Raw genomic sequence first — 19,326 nt, forward strand, 5'->3', positions numbered from 1 at the left:
TAGAAACCCATTGCATTTGCCTTTGCAGTCACCTTTAAGAGTTTGGATGGAGCTCTTAAGAGAGCTGTTCTAGGTATCTTTTATTAGACTAACTAGATTTATTTTTGCGGGGGGGCATGTCTTTTTTCATTCTAGAGACCAAGAGCTCTTCCTGTACATGATGCCACCATGCAAGGAGCAGAGAGAACTGGATGAGAGCCTCAGCCTGGATCTGTACATCCCAGGTGGCCCATACTTCCATCACTAAGTATCTGAACTATGGTGACTCTCAAGAGGCCCTACTGAAGATTGGTAGGAGGTGCTATACATGCCGAGAGAGATGAAGCCTATCCTTAAGAGTGTATGATCTAAATAGACGAGACAAAAAATGGAGACAGAGATGGAAAGGGGCTTTCCTGCCCCCAGGTTGCACGTGCAGATGTGTGGCCAAGCTGGGAACACAGCCCAAATCCTGCCCGCTTCCAGCCCAGAGTCTCAGCCACAGATGGAAGTGAGTTGCTTTAATTTGCCCAATGCAAACTGTCGGCTGCCCTCCCCTGGGTGCTGAGGAGCCGGCAAGTAAAGCTGATGAAGCGCAAACCATCCCTAATATCACAAGAGACTGCGCAGCCCGGGAATCTAGTAACACTCAAAGACAACACGGGCAGGAGTTTCCATCTGCATGAAAGCGGCCTGCCCAAAGCCACTCGGTCGAGCGCGACACATCACGTGCCCAATGCTGCAGCCCCCTGCGGTTAGAGTCCATGGGAGCTCTTTCTTGCACAGGGACCGATGGATCAGGCCGCTAGGAGAGCCACCGTCACCTCTGTGGGATGCCGCTATTTGGCCTCCTGCACCACTGCACGACTCCCTCTCCGAGCTGCACACGGAGCCGAGCTCCATCCGCTCCATTTCATATCCTTCCCTTATAAACCTTTATTAAGGCTTTATGTTACACAACTATCACCGATACAGAACTATTGCATTTAGGCTTCCAAGAGACCGAGAGCATTAAAACTCCTTTCGTGGAATGGCAGGAACTAATTCTTCATTTTTACTGGCTGGGAACTGAACCTTAATAGACCGCAGAGCACAGAACTCATAAACCACTCGAGTAAAGCGGGGTGGGAAGGAGGGGAGCGGTGTGTTGCCGAGGTTATGAAATTACAAGAGAGGAGAAAGATCTCAGCTAAACTGCAGCAAGGAATCCATTCCACACATGGCAGAATTAACCTTGCACCGATGTCGAGGTCGTTAAAAGCCGGGCTATGACTTTGCAGGGAGAAAGCATCATCCCTTCCTGCTAGAATAGCACCAAACCTTCATCAACAGCCCTCGTTTTGCAGCAGAGGGTTAGGGATGATGGTGATGATGATGGCTGGCTCATAGCAGTTGGTGTCGCCGTCCAGCCACCGCAAAGCCCGTCTCTGCCAGGTTGGCCCATAATCACCGCTCACCATGCTTTCACCCCATAAAGTCCCTGAGATGATTTGTTAGGATCCTATCTGGTCTCCGTGTTATCCCCTCTTCAAAAGGCAGGCCTGCAATATTGCTCCCAGTAGAGTCAGATGGCTTGTAACGTAGGCACGTTCTGTAGCAAAAAAGTTGGCTGGCATAGCTAAGTCAACCAGGGGTGGCTTAACGACCAGTGCTTTGGCTTAACAACCAGCCTTTGGTAATGAAGCAACCCTCCATTACATTCCCCCAACCTCTAGCTACTGGGAATCATAAGGATGGAAGGACCTCAAAGGTTAAAGGATGGAAGGACCTCAGAGGGTATCTGTAGACATGGGATCCACTGTTCCTAAACCATCCCAGATGCCTGCACAGCCCCTTTTTTCCTCACCTCCAATAAAGGAGATCCCTTTGCTTCTGCAGGCAGCTTGTTCCTCAATTCTTCATTTATTTATTTATTTATTTATTTTACAGTTAGGACATGTTCTCCCTAAATTTGCTCTAAACCTTCTAGATAATTCACTATTTCCACATGGTGAACATTTCCGTCTGGACCATGTGGAAAGCCCCCACAGCAACGAGAGCAGATGCAACACGTACCCGAGCTCCCCTTCCTGTCTAACACTGACCTAAAGAGGTCCAGGTCTGTCGGCAGAAACACGCGTTGGTTGTGTACGTGCCTGCGAGCAGAATTTAGGGAAAGGCAAGAAGATAAAAAAAAGGAAGCCAATTACTAGGGACTGTTTCTTTTCTCTCTTTTAATCAGGTGTCGGAGACGCAAAAGCAATCTAGCAGATGGGGCCACTTGAGGGACAAAACTCAAACCGAGGTCTCGACATGTTTTCCAGTTTCATCGAAGGGGAAAAAAAAAATGGAATTAAATTCTGCAGCCATTTGATCTGCTGCAAGTTGATGTTGATATCCTGCCATACCGTGTCACTGTGATCTGGACCATAATGGGGAAGGGATGATATTGCTTACTGGAATAGTAAGAGGTCGCTTTGCTCCCTGGGTCCAAGAAAGGGAATTATTAGGAAATTAAGCAAGCTACAATTCAAGAGTCCAGTCTAGTAAACACAATTGCGCTCCAGTCAGCATTTCAATGTCTGGCTGCATTCCCAAAGGTGAGGCAAGTTACCCTGTGCATTTAAGCTGAAGATAATCGCTCACTTTAGGCACTGATGGGACATTTATGCAGTTACTTCAAAATGGAACAAGATTGCCACACGCACAATCCATGTAACCAGAGATATCGGTTGTGTCGTAACCAAGCTCCTATGCTGCCACCCTTTGCTGATGAACCGATTATATTTCCCCGTGCAACGGTCTCAAAATCACCCGATTCAGTCAATAAGTGGGGTGGCGGCAGGGTTCGAATTACACTTTGATTCTTGGGGGGTCTGCAAAAAAAATTGAACCAGTTCATTGCGAGGAGCAATATGATCAGAGACCTTCCAGGTTACGATATTCAAATTTTACGGGGGGGAGGCTCTCGTCTCTTATGGGGGGGAGGTTCAGCCCTCCCCCACCACTCCCCAGACTCCCCCATAATTTGCACCCTGGTCAGGGGGAAACTCTGAGCTGACAAAGGTGTTTGTTCACCTGTTATCTTCACTCGGTCCCACTATGAAACTATGGGTAGCTTTAAGATTGCCCCGATCGCCCAGGACTGACACCGACCATCCTGCAGAATAGCAGGGCCAAAATCAGCTTCTCAAGCCCCACTTCCCTCCCCATCTCACACCACCACACACACGCATCATCCCAGCCTCTTGCCCAGATCAGGGTTCAGGTAGACGATGACCAAACCCTAGATAAGTATGTACACATAATGGCAATTTCAATCATACTCCAACCAGAAGAGCATAGCAGGAGATACGGTGCCCCACTGCTTCAGGACACAAGCCAGACTTCCAGGGCTGCACAGGGATTTGAATAGGAGCTGGATTAGACTTGAACCACCAAGGATTACAGACCTCACCCTAGCACCCATATGCCCTGCATTGCACGCCTGTCCCTCCCAAGGCTGTTGCAACCTGTTTTTTGATGCCTCCGGCATTGGCCTCTCTCCGAAACAGGAGGTGCCCCCCAGAATGGCCTGCAAATTTCCACATACTTTAATTTCAGGGAGATCAAGACTGGAGATGAACACTTTTGATTGCTAGAAAGGGCCTAAAAGAGGGCCACATAGAAGTACTCAAGGGGAAAAAATATTTAAAAACACTCCCCTCCTCCCAAAAAGCCCCTACAGTTTCCATTTTCTCTCCTCTCTTCACAGAAAGGAATGATTTGTTTTTTTAACACATCAATCCAGGAAACTTCAGAAGTCTTAAATCCAGATGAGAAAAAAAAAAAAAAAATCAAGGCTTTATGGGCAATATTATTATTATTTCCTATTAGAAAAAGACCATTTTCTCTCTGTGGAAGGGGGGAAAACAAAAAATCAAGCTAAAACTAGAATTTTGCCTAGCTCTCAGGCCAAGGTAGACAACTGATGGGAAACACTTTTTTGGGTGGTTTTTTTGTGGGGTTGGTTTGTTTGGGGTTTTTTTTGGGCGGGGGGAGTGTTTTGTTTGATCTTTTTAAGAGATCAGTGCTTGAGATGTAACTAGACCTCGGAGGAGAGAGCTTTAGATGTGGGTCTCGTGTTGAGTCTAAACTGCCCTAAATCCATCGATGTTACTTTAGATCCACGCAGGAAGAAATGAGAGTAGAATTTGCCCTCGTTCACCAGGGTTAGCACTGAGTACTCTCAGCAAAAAGCTTTCATCTTGAAAAAAGTATGAAAAACAATGGTTTTTAACATTTTTAATGGCACCAGATTTGACTGAAACGAGCCAATTTGTCATCACAGTTCATTATTGATTGGTATGTGAACGGCCATGGCAAAACTGGGATAATCAAGACTAAATCTGACATAGAAAGCATGGCTGTATTGATTCTATCAGCAGTTAGTGACCCCTCCACCAATGCAACTCCTAGACAATTTAATAAAAATATCATCCTTGGATACAGAGGAGACCATCTGCCTTTTCAGTCCGCTCCAGATCATCCTCTATCTGCTCATGAGAGGGAAAAACAGACTACTACACCCCCCTTATAAAACATTATTACTATTCAGTAACATCACTGCTCTGATTTAAATACATCTGGCATTTTCAGGTGTAATGCCTGAAGCAATAACATATTTAAAAAAAAAAAAAAAAAACAACTCGAGCTGCACCCTAAGGGAGTTGCATCTTTGTGAACCAAAGTTACTCACAAAGTCCTCATTTCCATCATATGCAAGTGTCTTAGAGTCTTAAATATCTTTATTGTCTTCACGTCCTGGAGAGGCATGGCAGTCCTGTACTATAACTGCTGTATTGCTGGGAAACTGAGGCACGCAGCAAATAAGGCTCAGAGCCTCAAAGCTATTTAGGTGTCTAACTCCCCTTGAAGAGGAGATGGCCACCTAAATATTCGGACTTCTGTGATTTGCACTTGGTCCTACAGCAAAGCCTTTGGCGGACGACCGACCTGATTTCAGATTCAAAGTAAGCATCAGGCCATCCCCGGGCTGTCCCGAATCGGAGACACCGGGCAGCGGTGCCTGCCTAGTGCATTGCAAATCCGCACATGCAGAAAATCTGATTTTCTCTCAAGGACGGAGGGGAGCAAATGGACGGAAATCCCAGTGCAATCAATGGTCCTGAGAGGAGAAGCAGACCTTAAGCCAATGATTGCACAGGGCGGGTGGGCACAATCCGGCTGTCCCTTGCTCTGGTGTAAATGAAGAGTAGCCCCTATTGCACGAATGCAGCCATCCGGGAGTAGGAGCAGGACCTGGCAGAGAGGCACTGGCATAAAGGCTGCAGGTGGCTTCCCCGCTGGCCCATGTGATGCTGGAAAACCTGGAGAGGACGGGGCCTCTGCTGAGCAAGTGAGGAGTTAAACAGAAGCAAAATAAATCCCCTTTATTTGCCTGGGGTCAAGGGTCAGTGTAAGTAAATCATTAATTAACACGCTGGAGCCTCTGTACTATTGACAAGGTTTTGTGTACACAGTGGGACAGAGAGCACCCCCTGCAATTAGGCAGGCAGTGAACTTTCCTCCTCCTGCTGTCTCCTGCTCGGCTCAAGCAGGCTTAGCTACTCCTTTTATCCTCAGGCAATGCAGCTCTCCCTTCTCCTTGCCTGTGGAGCAAACCCTCTCCCCCCACCTCTGCGTGCAGCCCCTTCCCACCGAGCGCTCTTTAGCAGCCAGGCTCCTCTCTGAATTCACGCAGCTCTCCAGACTCAGGAGCAGAGAAACTCCTGGCGTACCTATTTATTCAGCTCCCGTGCTCACGGCACATCACACGTGCAAGCAAGGCCAACAAAAAGAAGGGATGATTTTCAGGTGCTGCACACTCGAATGCTGTAGACCTGCCCTCAACAGAAGATTTTGCATCCTCTCCCCACCTAGCCCCAGATTTAAAGCAAAGACTCACTCTTTGCAATTTATCCCTGGCCTGCTCTTGAATTTCATAGGGGTAGGTCTAGTGCCAGACCCATCCGATTTCAGTAAGAACTGGGAAATGGTTTATCTCGCCCCCCCAAAAAATCTGTGCATTCACGACCTCTCAACGCTCACAGTTCTTCTTGGTCAGCTGTGAGCGCTCAAGACTGAAAAAAATAAAGTAAAATCAAGCCTGCAGTTTCCAGGGATTTGTGGGGGAATTTTTCATGTGGTTTCCTCTGCAGGAAGCATCCTCTCCCTTGCTTTGCATTTCAGATAGCACAGGGCCTGAACCCTTCTGGATCTGCATTTCAGACGTCTCCGGGGCATGTCTGTGCCACCCCTGCAAGACGCTATGGAGGCCCATACTGAAAAGCTCTGCATGTGTTGCTTCCAGAACCAGGAGGAGAGGAGCTGGCGTAGTGCAGTGCTGGGCATGTGCCCATCAGCTCTCCGGAGAGGCGAGTTTATTGGCGCTCACCCAGCACTGCACCAATCCTCATGCTACTTCTGGTTTGAGAGGCAATGCACACAGAGTAGGGGCCTGGCATCTCTGAGAACAGCACTTCCTGGGGCTCATCTGGGCTGGTGTGCGCATGCCCCTGGGGTTCACAGTGGCCACTGCAAGCCTACCGAGGCCGTAGATCTGCACGGCACAGCTTGGAGCGGCGTTGAAGCTGAGCTCTGCCCCGGGATTCAGACCTGGAGTTCAAGCTAGGCCCCATCACCTTCTGCAAATCTGGATGATCTGAACTCTTCATAGGCCCAAATATTCGAGTGCGGCTTGGTCTTGTGATGTAACCACCACTATCTTTGCCCCTCCTCTCTGAAACTGGACCTTGCTCCCCACTGGCTTAGTCTTTCAAACAATTCAGGGCTCAGGGACTAGGCAACACCCTGATCCAGGTAAATGCCCATGAACAAGAACATCTCCGAAAGCAGCTTTCTCCAGATGAAAGGAAGCTTTTCACCCCAAACTCAGGGTGCCAACGCGACCAGCAGTGCCTTTTCCCTACAGCCTAGGCTCTATGGTCTGGGATAAACATTGCATAAACCGGTTTGACTCAAAACAGTTAAGTCAGATACGACATTCAACCAGGTTGACCTCAAACCAGTTCCAGCCATTTTCAAACTGGTTTACATGCATCATAGTACTTAGGGTCAGAAGGGACCTAAACAGACCATCAGGTCCGACCCCCTTAATGTGCACTGAACGTCTTTTCTGTTACAGGCTAAAAGCAGTTTCTGATCGCTTAAACCGGTTGATGTGTAATGTCTGTCCCTAGCCTTTATGTCAGAAGAAATTACTATTGGACATGGGTCAAATTGGATATCTTACCTGTAAACAGGCTAGCTGAAGTCCACAAGCAGCTTATTTTCTTTACCTAGGGCACATGTAGATGAAACAGGGGCTGTAAATCGAAGTGGTAGGTTTTTAAAAACACGGCTTCAATTTAGGGCCCTTTGAACCCCTGTGTCATACACACATCCGAACTCACTTGCCTCTCCCGTGGGGGAGCGGTCCCTGGGCTGCGGTAGGGATGGTGGTTTGGGTGGTCCCAGGGGCCCCGCAGCCACAGAGGGAAGTACCAGGCCCCCATGCAGCTCAGGCAGGCTCCAGGGGAAAAAAGAAGATAAGATTAGGGTCACCGCTTTAATTTTTTCTTGGGTGGAGCCTGCCTTCCCGGGCTGCTGCCAGGCTGCCTGCAGGGCTTCCTGCAGAGCCCGACCTGCACAGAGCTTGGTGCTTCACTCTGTGGCTGTAGGGCAGCAAACCAAAATGCCTCGGAGAAGTTTTAGTTGCTGCACCCCAAGTCATTTAGGACGCATTACGCCACCGAATTTGCCACAGCAGCTGGAATTACTGCACAATAGGCCGCCGAGGCGTGCAAACACCAAGACCATTAAAGTGGTATAAAAGCATTTAAGCCGCTTTAAAGTGTTGTGCACACGTGCCCTTTGTTTCGTCTACACACGGCCCTAGTCTACTGTCTTAACTAATAAGATGAGTGGCCATTTCTGTATTAAACTTGGCCTCTCAATCATTGCCCGTGGGTATAACACAACCAACCTGCTCTGTTAAGGGCTTTCTTCGATTATTCCTCAGTGCTACACCCCAAGTGCTGCATGTTGCCCCTCAAGATGAGACTCTTCATCATTCCTTCCCCTCCCCTTACAACCTTACATTTTAAGACTAGACTCACTGTATCCAACTCATTCCTAGCCTAGTCTCGAATTTCATAGGACCCATCCGATTTCAGTAAAAACTAGGAAACGGTCTGCCCCCGCTCCCCCAAATCAGTGGGATAGTATGGGCCAGTCTAAGTCTTGCTGTGATGCCAAAGGGAGCTTTGGGTAGAGCCAGGAGGTGGCAACATTTACCTCTGCATTTCCAAAAATAAAACACCAGTCTGCCTAGGCAAAAGGCCACTAACATGGGCCAGGATATGCTCACAGCTCGGGTAGCTTTCTACTGCAAACTCTGCACTTGAACAGTTAGACCATCTTTGCAAAACCCAAATTCTCTTGCACGCTCCAAGAACCATCTTGCCCCATTCATAGACCTATAAATGTATTATCGCTATCTCTTGGCTACAGTCATAGCATCCCATCCTTCGTGTGTGTGCATACTGAGTTCACTAGCCATCTAGGCAGAGGGTCCAGAGAATCAGACCGCTCAGTCTACTCCTCTTCTCTGTACCTCTTCCAGGGCCAGGCAGCAAACACCCCTAGCAACCAGCTTACAGTCTTGGCAGTAGCTACATGGAAATAGCACTCAGAACAGCCCCAAATCAAATGAATGTTAAAAGAAGAAAGCTGCTAGCTACCAAATTAGCAGCGCATAATTAATCTCATGCATAAACCTCTTAAAAGCACAGGGCACTCGGTGTCGAGATTAGACAATTAACTTTGTCAGTGCACAGGAGAACAGGTGAAATGCTTGTATTTGTATTTTAGCATTAAGCCTGCAATTCGCAGTGGGACTCAGGTGAGTAAATACTTCAGGTCAGAACCTTGACATCCTTATTGAGAGTTTGCTTGCTCGATACGGGCTTTGCCCAAGTCAGGACTACATCTAAGCCAAGCGGAGACTTCAGGGTTTGGCTTTACGTTTGACAGCAGATCAAAAGAGCAGCTGATGCATAAGGCGGATCAGGCAAGGTAAGCCCTTTGCAGGCAGCACTCCCACGGAAACCAATGGTCTTCCACGCTCCGGCCAAAGCAGGCTTGTGCACTGCAGCCTGCTCTGCCGCTGCCTGCCCAGGCGAGATTTCGGCACTCTGAACAAAGGAGGGGATTTTGCCAGTCCCTCTCAGTCTGCCAGAGGGTGTTGCCTTCAGTTCCTAGCCAGGATCAGGCAGGATCTTTCCCTTGGGTGGGAGGAGAAAGGGAGGAAGGGTTGGGGGGGCAGCCCTGAGGAGATTAGCACCTGTCTCTCTTCCATTTATCACTGGCAGGTGCTTAAGGGAAGCAAGATATCAGCTTTGCTAAGGCAAACTAAGCTCCTGAAAGATAAGATGAATGTGCTGGGCCACTGCGCCAACTTGCACTCAGAAAACAGGAACAAACCGATTCTCAGTTTGCTTAGCGAAGACTGTTTTTGCACTAATAGGATGAATGCATCACCTCCTTCACATGGCCAGCATTAAGGGCTGATGTACAGAGTAACCAAGAGGAAGCCATTTGCAGTGTGCACAGCGAGTTTTATTAGCCCTAAAAAACCCAAGGACCACACTACATATTCTTGAGTGCCATTCCCTGGAATAACATTCACTATTAACCACCTATTTTCATACACACAGAGAGCACAGGGGCAACACTCGGCAATTGTAATTGCCTGCTGTAAGTCCCAGCTCTTAGATACCGGCAATAAATGTGAGATTTAGGTGTAACCAGGAGATCTCGGAAACTACTATTTATTTGTATTATGGCAGCCTCTTTGCAGCACTTTAATGGCTAGGCATTGTGCAAATGTGTAGTCTCTATGCCAAAGAGGCTGTGGTTTAAATGGGCTGAGAAAAAAGTCTGCTACTACTCCCATTTTGGGGGAGAGGAACAAAGACTGGGGGCAGGAGGTTGACGCTTTCTAAAATGCCTAAGTGACTTAGGCACTCATGTTCCATTGTCCAAAGAGACTTCAGCTCTTTGGCCACCAAGCTTCAATTAATTTTCAGCGAGTGCCTAAGCGTACATAGATTCATAGATTCATAGATGCCAGGGTCAGAAGGGACCTCAATAGATCATCGAGTCCGACCCCCTGCATAAGCAGGAAAGAGTGCTGGGCCTACATTACCCCAGCTAGATACACATCCAACCTTCTCTTGAATACCCCCAGGGTAGGGGAGAGCACCACCTCCCTTGGGAGCCCGTTCCAGACCTTGGCCACTCGAACTGTGAAGAAGTTCCTCCTAATATCTAATCTAAATCTGCTCTCCTCCAGCTTGTGGCCATTATTTCTTGTAACCCCCAGGGGCGCCTTGGTGAATAAATACTCACCAATTCCCTTCTGTGCCCCCCTGACGAACTTATAGGCAGCCACCAGGTCGCCTCTCAACCTTCTCTTGCGGAGGCTGAAAAGGTCCAGTTTCTCTAATCTCTCCTCATAGGGCTTGGCCTGCAGGCCCTTAACCATACGAGTGGCCCTTCTCTGGACCCTCTCCAGGTTATCCGCATCTTTCTTGAAGTGCGGCGCCCAGAATTGCACGCAGTACTCCAGCTGCGGTCTGACCAGCGCCCGATAGAGGGGAAGTATCACCTCCTTGGACCTATTTGTCATGCATCTGCTGACGCACGATAAAGTGCCATTGGCTTTTCTGATGGTTTCGTCACACTGCCGACTCATGTTCATCTTGGAGTCTACTAGGACTCCAAGATCCCTTTCCACTTCCGTGCCACCCAGCAGGTCATTTCCTAGGCTGTAGGTGTGCTGGACATTTTTCCTCCCTAGATGCAGCACTTTGCATTTCTCCTTGTTGAACTGCATTCTGTTGTTTTCTGCCCACTTGTCTAACCTGTCCAGGTCTGCTTGCAGCTGCTCCCTGCCCTCCGGCGTGTCCACTTCGCCCCATAGCTTAGTGTCATCTGCAAACTTGGACAGAGTACATTTCACCCCCTCGTCCAAGTCGCTGATGAAGACATTAAAGAGTATCGGTCCAAGCACCGAGCCCTGCGGGACCCCACTGCCCACACTCTTCCAGGTCGAAACCGACCCATCCACCACGACTCTCTGGGTGCGACCCTCCAGCCAATTCTCCACCCACCGGACTGTGCAGTCATCCAAGTCACAGCCCCTTAACTTGTTCACCAGTATGGGGTGGGATACCGTGTCAAAGGCCTTCCTGAAGTCCAAGTATACGACATCCACCCCTCCTCCTGCGTCGAGGCATACATGTACACTAAGAATGCTTTACCTACTGGGACTGGCAAATCATAGAAAACGAGGGTTGGAAGGGATCTCAGGAGGTCACATCTAGTCTGACCCCCTGCTCCAAGCAGGACCAGCCCCAACTCCATCATCCCAGCCAAGGCTTTATCTATCCAGGTCCTAAAAACCTCCAAAGATGGAGACCCCACCCCCTCTCTGGGTTACTCGTTCTAGTGCTTCACCCCCCTCCTAGTGAAAAAGTTTTTCCCAATATCCAACCTCAACTTCCCTTGCTGCAGCTTGAGCCCATTGCTCCTTGCTCTCTCATCTGCCCCCACTGAGAGCAGCACAGTAGGACTACCATCCCGAAGCAAAACAAGCTACCCAGGTAAAAAGGGCAGTTCTGATGCCGAGGCATTTGCTGGTCCAGTCAGTCGCAGGAATGGCCACCTCGCCCAGTGAGCTGTGCCAGCAAGTCTGTACTAGAGACCTGGCCTCAGCCACTTGTGAAAGGCAGCTAAGGAACCACGTGAGAAAGTTTTGCCACCTAAACTACCCTGCTATGGGAACGCTCCAGCTACAGTGAACCAGTGTAAAATTGCTGAACTATTGAATATTACTCTGCTGGCAGAAAAAAAAAAAAAAATCTATCCTGGTATAGATGCATCCACACTAGATAAGTTGCCAGTGCACACTAGATAGTATCATCATCTCCACCCAACACTGTGAGACCAGCATAACTGGTTAGCTAGAACGGCTCAGAGCATCTCCAAGGTATGCATTTGCCAATGTAGTTATTTAAATTTGCTATTCAGATGCCACCCCCCACCAAAAAAAACCCTACTGCTCCTCTGTTGCCTAACCCAATAGGCACTACGATTCCCATGGTCAGCATGTCTACCCCTAGCAAAGTGGTAGTGCTCATGCAGTGCAGGGGCACAGAAACGCAAGTCTCAGATAGGCATCTCCTGGCCAGTCTCATTAATGGACTCCATCCTTACAATGCTCATAGAAAAACTGATCTGCTGTGTAAGCGTATGTCCCACCAGAACAGAGGGTAGAGCTCATTCAGAAAGTGGGAGATTGGAGATTCAAGTCATTGCTTCAATAAATATTCAATTAGATGCAAAATAAAACATCTCCAATGGGAGAGATGGGGAACAGCCAATACCCTGCTGGTTTGAAAACTTGCTGGAGTGTAAGGCCTCACATATTGGTAGGGTGGCCACTGACCCATCCCCACAACATAGGACATCCTCTTGGTGAGGGCGGTTCACCAGTCCCCTTGGCTAATCAGCAACAAGGGGTGGGGTCACTGGGCCCATTGGCCAATTAGCAACAAGGGGTGGGGCCACCGCCCTCCCCTCCTGGCTGGCTGGGAACCCTGCTTCTCCTGGCTGCCACCTCCTATCACTAGGCACAGCCAATAAAATTGCAAGGCACGCAAAAATAATTGACATGTATTTTCCCCAATGAACTGAAAAGCCGGGCTTTTTGCAGTCCATTCCTCATTCAGAAATGGACAAAGTGTTTATAACAGTATAACCCGGTATGAAACAGGACCAATGGCCACCCTAGATACTGGGTAGTCTGGCCTTGCTCTCTTCCCCGGTGACATCTAGGCACCAAACTCTAGGTCTAAGGCTCAGGATTCAGGAACCCTAACAGAGGAAGGGTCTCCGTGTCCACCAACATCAGCACTGATTGGTGGCCAGAGAGTTGATTAGGAGCCTAAACCTAAACCCTAGTCCCTTCCTCTGCATTATCCTTGCAGTAGCTCCTACCTAGCTGCTCTTTAAATTTTCCATCCTTGGGCTTTTCATCCTGTCCACGCCGTGTTTAAGGAAACTGGGTGCCCTCATCTGGAACTAGGGATTTCACATCCAGCATTGCAGTCCTGAATTTTCTCCGGATCCAGACCTCTTATCTTTTGGAAAAATGTTACCTTTCAAAATTGCTACGAGTCGCATAAAGAACCAAACCCATAGCCCTGAGATGCAAGAGACCCATGCCTCAATTACTCTTCTATAAAATTAAGGCAATTCTTGTAACGTCAGTAAAAAGAAATGGCCACCTATAGGTTGGGGGGGGGTAGTTCCCTCTGAGTTTGTTTAATGTAAATAAACCCTCTATTTATCTTTGTCGGTTAATAAATTCATACATTATTAGAAAATCCTTAATACAAGAAGACCCACTGAGCTATATCATCTCATTTTAAGAGATTTCCTGTTGGTGGAATACCAAGCAGCCACCTGCACTTGCGTAGTGCTTGAAAGGATTTAAATAAACACACACAGATAATTAGATCAGTTAACCTTGCAAATTAAAACAAGCACATTGCATTATCTTCAGTTTATCCTAAAAGAAAATATGAAGTTCCCTCAGATAAATAGTTTAATAAAGAGAGTGAAGAGCTTGCACAAAGCTTGCAATGCTTAGTCTTCTGGGCCTGCAAATCCAGACTAGGAGGGTCTGGTTTTGATCAGTATTGCATCAGCTGAGCTCTGTGGTCAGTGGAGTTACTCCTGGTTTATAAAAGAGCCTAAAGTCTGTTCCCAGGTAAATTTTCATTGCATGCTCAGCAAGCACCACTGGGTGCATTGGGATTCCTCTTTTAGCTTCCATACGGACTTCACTTTAGGGAAGAGATTTCAGCCTGAGAAGTCAAACATGGCTCGCTTGTGCATCCCGCTACAAGATGTCTCAGTTGAAAGTTGTTTCAGTGTCTAGTAAAACCCAGTTGTCCATGAGAAACAGCAGCACAGAAGGTCATCTACATTCTGGGTGCGTCTACATGTGCATTAATGCACTATAGTTGTTGCGCATTAAGTTTAGTACACTAACTCAATGCACAGTCACACCAGCACATACCTTTTTTAGTGCTGCTAATGTGCAGTAGACTCATCCCACTGCACATTAGCATGGCTTTTCCTGCCAGGTGCTAACGTGCAATACCATTAGTCTCCTGCGCATTTAGTGCCTCGTGTAGACGCATCCTATTTGTACTTTCCCTAATCCTCAGTCGCTCATGTACAGCATGCAAGCAACCCGCGTTAGTACAGCCAAATTGTTATATTAGCTTCAGTCTAAGGGAATTGGTGATGGACAGACGGCTCATCCATCCAAAGGGATGAACAGATAATAAATGACCCAATTTTGTGAAACACAGATGTTAATATTTGGCTTGATTCTCCTTTAAAAACCCAAAACAAAAATACTCCCTCAGTGATTAGGCGGTGGATATAGGATACCCAGTTACAGAGACCTGAAAGGAAGCAGGGTTTTTCAGCAAAATCACTTTAAATTCAGACTAGCATCTCTCTTTCTCAACGTCCTCCGAGGGACAACCCTGAAGCTGCGAAAGCTTAACAGTGTGTCACTAAAGGCAATATACTTTCACAAAATATTTCAGGTTTTGACAAACCAGCAGTTTTTGAGGGAATAGTTTTGTTTTGTTTTTTTTACTGGAGGAGTATTTCTTCTTCCCCATCATCTCTGCCCTAAATATTTGATGTGGCTTTATTTTTAAAAGCCACAAAAACCCCCCTGTCTTTTCTCAATAAGTTGGATTTGGGAAGCACAGGGTGGGTTTCCTGTAATTCCACCTTCCAGGTGAAGAGCTCCTGTCTCCTCATCGGTTATACCGATGCAGTTACACAGACCCGTGGGAGCTGACGAGAACTGCATCACATACCAGGGAGGAGCCGGACTTGTAGACAAACGTGCTAGGAGGGGGCAAATCCCTTATTAGCACTGCCCGAGGCAAAGGCCTAAGACAAGGTCAAGAATCCTTACCCCAGGTAGCCGGGTCTAAGCATCCTGTCCATCTGAAGCCTGGCCTAAGTGATATGACCTGGCACCCCAATCCAGACGCCACATCCATGCACAATACAGCATTAAATGTCAAAAGGACCCATTAGCCCATCTAAGTCTGATCTCCTGTATAACACAGGCCATTAACCATCGGAGACAGCAGCACTGCTCTTGGCATGAGCGAGTAACTCTATTGGCAGGCTTACTAGAAAAGCCAAGGATTGAACAGGCTACGGGGACTGAATTCTTCTTCTCAAGCTCAGAGCTCAGCTGCTCCTGTGGACAGATTTGGGATTTCAAAAGTGGGGGAAGGAACGCAGGCGATAGGAGCACGGCTGCACCCCTGCTCCCAGTGTCCCCTACCCCAGGGAGCAGACCATGCTATGACAGTGGCTATTAAGTCCACAAAGCAGGCAAGTGCCCCCCGCTCTCAGCAGCCTCTCCCACTTTTCCCAGAGGGGTTGCCTAGCATGCAAACCCTGCAAATTATGTCTTTGGGTGCAGGCACTGGAGGGGAGCCACCCAATGCTGCCATGCCTCTGACCAAATCTAGCTCACAACACAGCTGCTCCCTGCAACTGGAGCCCCTAGGCCCAGGGGCAAACCCAGAGAGGGCAAGTATCTACCCACAGCTACTGCCGCCAAGTCTGGTACCTGGCGCAGCCACTCCTCAGAAACCTCAGGTCAAGTTTCATCTCGTGCATTCAGCAAGTGCCACTGCATGCACTGGGATGCTTCACCCATGCCTCAGAGGATCCAGGCACCTAGGCAGGGGGAAAACTGAGGCTGTTAGCCCACGAGCTACATGTTGCAAGTGAGGTGCACTTTCACCACTGCACCCCTCCTGGATCCACCCCTGGGTGCTGTAGGGCATGACTAAGGCACTGGAACAACGGGTCCCAGTACCACAATGCCGGGCACCAGGCCTGCCCTGAGTTCGAACCCAGGACTTCAGTTCCCACGGCTCTTACTAAAAAGCAACAGCAAAGAGAGACGGCAAACAACCAGGCAGCTGCAGTGTGAACCGACTGTTCCCCCTCTCTCGTACGCCCACCAGTCCTCTGCTTCCCCTGATCCGACTCAGGGGCCTTGAGTTTCATTTCATAAAGTGAAGCTGCTAAGCAGCCACCGCGTGACCTTTGCTTCTCAGATGAGTTTTTATGGCAGGGAACACATACATCAACAACAACAGCAACAAAATCCCCCCAGTAACAAAAAGGTTTCTGCCAGCATCGTGCCTGCTACAAGCTTGCAAGATGTAGAGAGAGCTTAATAATCAGATTAAAATCACATCAAACTACGCCAGGAAATCAGGGTGAAGGCTTTTGGCTTGTTCTCAGGACTAGCCCCACAGTTCCTATGCGGGGTGACAAATTAGTGTTGTTATTATTATTACTGTTGTTAATTTAAAAAAAAAAAAAAGAACAAAATGATTGGTGTTTTAGTAGCCGACTCCTGCCAGGATCTGACAGTGGTAAAATGGCAAAGCAGAGGGTTTGTGGACAGCAGCAATGTTTTGATTTTTTTTTTTTTTGAGAGAGAGAAAAAATGACATCTCAGTTCTTCTCTAACAACAATGCAAGTTTCTTGGTGCCCATTTCACAGGTGAGGAAACTGAGGCACAGACAAATTAAATGATTTCCCAAAGTCACCCAATCAAAATTAGTGACAGAGGCAGAATTTGAACTCAGGCCTCCTATCCCACTGCAGTGCTCCTTCCTCAAGGGAACATTGCCCCTCCAAAGCCAAAAAGTAGCAGTCTCAAAAAGAAATCTCAGTTCTTTTTATCCACCCTCCAAATTGAACAGCTACGATTTCAAAAGAGTCCATCATGATGTACTATGGGAGCCAGAAACATTTGCCCTTCAGGTGCCTTTGAAAGCATGATGATGAGAGCAGAGACCTTTGGAAAAACTAGTCCAAATGTTGGGTATTCAGTCTGTGTCACCTAATCCAACCTTCACACTCATGGGCAAAGATTCAAAACGTTGCAAAGAGATTTCACGGAGTTGCAATGCAATATGGGGCCTTTCATCACTATTGGCCATACATCATTAGCACCTGAATGCCATGCAGTCTTTTCTGGGAAACATGGTGATATCATTGTGTATGAAGTCATACTCCATGGCTATGAATTCAGAGCATGTTGCCAGCATTAACTTCATTTAAAAAAAAAAAAAAAAAAAAAAAAAAAAAAAAGGAGGCAGTGCATTTATATTACTTAAGCTTGCATGTCTAAAAACACCGGGCGAGAGTACTTATCCTCACCACCCAGCTACTACTGAATGTTGCACTGCCATGAAAAAGGGAACTTTAGAAATAGCAAAAACAGGCATGAGATCCTGGGCATGTCATCGAAGCTCCACACAATGCCTCAGTTTCCCAGCTAGAATCAACCAAGATGATATACACCCAGGTCTCCCAACCCCTATTGCAATGGTCATATACAGAGATGGGGGTTTGCAAAGGCAGTCAGTGTTGTCCACCGAAACCAGGAGGAGTTTTACTATCAGTTTCAATGGCAGCAGAATTTAAGCGATGAAAAAAAATCCCCATCCACTTCAACTCCCTGTTAACTTGCTACCGTCTCTTTGCTATTGCCAAAAGCCCAAATGCACTACTATAACTTTGTTTTTCTTGGTAATGACTAACCTTCATTTTCTGCATAGCGGTGAGTCATTTCCAAATGACTAACCTGCAAAGAACTGAATAGCAGCAACGACCATGTCTTGCGGATGCTTCATCTCAGTGCAGAAGGAACGTTTCCCCTGCTGAAAGACTAAAACCCCATTCTGATCCAGGTTTCTATTTCTTCACCCATGCAAATGACACGACGTCATGCCACGAACACTTCAGATCGCACCAATTAGGCTCCCTTAGGGCCTTTCCATTTGAAGCCAAGGCCTCTCTCAAATGCAAGTTTTGCATGAGGTCGTGTCAGGGAAGCAGCAATGCATTAATACGCTAGCCTGATGATAAAGTTTTACATAAAGCTGGTGACAAACTCTTTCCCCTGCCAGAATCTGTGGTTTAGAAATATCTGGTGGCAGCTGTTCCCCTTCTCCCCACTCCTTCCCCAATTTACTCCCAAGGTCAAAGCCAAGTTACTGTCTGATTTATCAGTGTTTTTCTGCTAATTGTACCTGAACACAAACCTGTCTGTATATCCGTCACTAAGGAAATCTCTCCTGCCCTAGGACTGAGCATTTCTACGTGGAGCCTAGTTGCCACAGAGAAAGGTTCCTTTGGGCCATCGAGGCCAGGCACAGACACTACACTTTTACCAGCATAACTGATCTGAAACTGGTCTATACCCTTAACAGAAGTTTGGCACACAGGGACTGGTTTAAAAATGGCAGAACCCGGTCTAAGATTTGCCCCCTCCACCAAAAGGTGAGTGCACGTTCGGTTTGCTACGGATCTAAACTAGGCGGCTTACAGGGAACGGTGCAACTTCGACTGATGTTGCTTTGGGCTTTTTGAATGTCTGTACCTAGCCTAAAGCTTCCTTTCCTTGCTTAAATGGCACAAATACAAGTTTAAGCATATCTAGTAGAGGAATTCTCCTGCCAAGCTGAATAATTCAGAGACATCTGGCCACTTGTAGCTCCCGAAACCTATTTCCTACCATCATTAGACACAGGAAGTGTGACTACGGAGCTAATCCTGTCATATGATCTGTGACAGTGATCAACCAGTAGTGGAAAATATAGCGTTCATAGACATTAGGGCTGGAAGGGACCTTGTGAGAGCATTGGGTCCAGCCCCTCGCCCCAGGGGCGGGAAGTCAGCTGTGGTCAGATCACCCCAGCAAGATAATCATCCAAGAATTTCCTAAAGGTATCCAGAGTAGGTACTCGTATCACTTCTGGGAGGAAGCTATTCCAGACTCTGGAGACCCAAACAATAAAGGAGTTTTTCCTTATGTCCAAAACGGTCTTCCAGCAGTTTGTGATCATTAGACCTGGTCTTCCCTTGGGGTGCTCCAGTGAACAGATGTTCCCCCAGTTCCTGATGCAAACCCCTTATATTCTTATAGGCTCACCAAGTCACCCCTGAGCCTTCGCTTTTCCAAGCTGAAGAGTCGCATGGCTCAGCTTCTCCTCTCTTGACCTCTAATCACGCGCGTGGCTCTCCTCTGGTCTCAAGTGGCCTGGTAATGATGCAAATACCCCTAACTTGGACTAACGCTGGGTGCGACAAAGATAGTTTTCCTCTCAACACCCTTTAGACTG

General features: G+C 47.7%; 1 protein-coding gene across 10 annotated transcripts in view; it reads right to left on the minus strand.

Annotated features, from left to right (window-relative positions):
- The window catches only part of CELF4 (CUGBP Elav-like family member 4), an 873,367-nt gene that overhangs the window by 733,276 nt on the left and 120,765 nt on the right, over nt 1-19,326 (minus strand). The gene's annotated exons all lie outside the window — the stretch shown is intronic.

Source organism: Crocodylus siamensis, chromosome 3 (genome assembly GCF_052110815.1).
Source record: "Crocodylus siamensis isolate JL-2025a chromosome 3, ASM5211081v1, whole genome shotgun sequence".
In the NCBI taxonomy this organism is placed as follows: domain Eukaryota; kingdom Metazoa; phylum Chordata; order Crocodylia; family Crocodylidae; genus Crocodylus; species Crocodylus siamensis.